We start from the raw sequence: 2,207 nt of genomic DNA, 5'->3' as shown, positions 1-2,207 counted from the left end.
GGGAATTACTTTATAGTTGCTTCTGTTAGGAAAGGTCTGCAGATAAGACTAGGCTAGCTGGTAACAAGTTAGAGGAGTTTTTGTTGGTGCACACATTGCAAAATGTTGTGCTCTAAGCCCACCAGGTGCCTAAAGTCCAGTAAAATGCAGCAAATTACGGTATGGCTGAAAACCACCAGTACCACCTGAAATTCAATTTGATCAAATGCCACATATAGGCCCTCCTATTCAACATCCAGAGTTAAAGGTGTCATCCTCTTATGAACATTGAGATAACTCATGCTTCTAAAGTGGCAGGGTGCAAATAGCGAAGCACTGCAACAGTACGCAGAAAAACTGAATCAAGTGTTCAACAATATCAACAACGATTCTCACGTTAGGTCCTGGCCAGAAAGAATCAGCATTGCAGCAAACTATATAACTTTGGCTGGTCTATTGAAGTATGTGGACAGTCACAATCATCGTCCGCCAAAATATCTACTTTCTTCAAATGGAAGAACTTAATCACCCTTATATCTCTGCCCTAATTGATGTGTATGTCCCACATCCTTCATCCCCATCACTATTGTATATACAAGCTCAGCCCGATGACTTTGATAATGGAAAACACATCTTTGTAAGTGGAATATGCACCCAGGTCAATGTAAATGCCAGTGTCGCTGAAAAGCTGCACTGCCTTATTCACAACGTCAGTATTGTCCTGCAGTTGTTAACACTGGAGTCTCACTGCTTTCCACACCTTCCACTCTTTGACATAACACCCAACCAGACCGCAAACTGGGATCTGTATGCAAGATTGAACAAACCTAGTACTGTCAGCTATCATATCTGCCACGCATGATGCCTCCAAACACAGGACCAAAAGGCAGTTAGGTTTTGCCATTGGTACAGGGCTCGTGCTGCTCCAGTTCCCAGCCTTGTTCCGATCCTGTACTCCATTTCCGACCCCCTCTATCCAGTTTTTCTAACATCCACCCAGTGCTCTATCATGAATTGACAAATTAAGCTAAAAACAGGTGGCTTACCGAACTGACAACTCTACAACCCCGTATCCTCACCACACAAATACAGAGCTGTCCATGTGTCATATGGACACATGACTGGGGGTGAATGTTTGATTTGCTCTGCCTGCCGTCCAGCATCTGTTGTTTTGCACATAAGAATATGACAAGTTCAAAGGACTAAGCATCATCAAGATGACAGATGGTCCTCCAGCCTATTTCTCCTGGGTTGTTATTATGTTCGAACCAAAGTTCACTAAAAATGTAACTGTGTAGACATGTGGCTTCCCAACTAAATAATGAATGAAATTGAAAATCTCAGTGTAGCACAAAACTCAAAGCTGGACCACACGACTGCCTATCACCTCATTCAAATTTACACACAATCACGACCTTCATGAATGGCAGCATAGACTGCTAAAATGACTTAATTTTGGTGTATCGTCAGCTACAGAAATTCTCACAATCACCAATTGAATTATGCCTGCCAGCCTTTTAGGGTGTCGAATGATATTGAGGTCATTGTGGGGGGTAACAATCATTAGGAAAAGTCACATGGGCATGCATTTCTTGCCAAGGGTGTGATCAGCGAATGTACTGTGATGAAGAGCACCGGTGTAGTCGTCAAAAAGATTGCACCACTGGCCATTTTGACCACTGGTTATTAGCTGAAAGTGTATTCTGGAAACTAACATCTGAACATCAGATTAAAATTACTGTGAAACCTATTTGGCTCCTCAAGAATGGCAGAGAGGTTTTTTTTTCCAAACCCTAAAGGCTCATCAGAAAATAAGTCAGCGTTAAAAACTCTATTCATTCAGTAAATCAATCAATACAGTAATATACTCTTCACTATTGGTAATTAATCCTCCTAAATATTTCAGGTAAAAGACATTATAAAGTACAAAATGCAAAACAAAGAATGCACCGGCTCCATAAAGGAACTTCCCTATTCTAAACGAATCATCAAAATGTGACAGCGGGAAATTCTAAGCAGAAGGCTTTAATCAGAACTAAACCAAGTAAAGGTTTAAATTAAACTGCAGAAACGTCTAACTCAAGATCTTCGAATGATGGGATCTCAGTAAGCAGAGTTATGGAGAGGTTTTCCCTCAGCACAGACAGTATAGGATATGCTGCTGTAATTAAACTAAGATTCACTGATAAAATGATACATTTAGTTGATGATTTCTTCCCATAGTCTTC

Source organism: Pleurodeles waltl, chromosome 10 (genome assembly GCF_031143425.1).
Source record: "Pleurodeles waltl isolate 20211129_DDA chromosome 10, aPleWal1.hap1.20221129, whole genome shotgun sequence".
NCBI lineage: Eukaryota > Metazoa > Chordata > Amphibia > Caudata > Salamandridae > Pleurodeles > Pleurodeles waltl.
The sequence above is the reverse complement of the archived record's forward strand: the minus strand, read 5'-3'. Positions refer to the sequence as shown.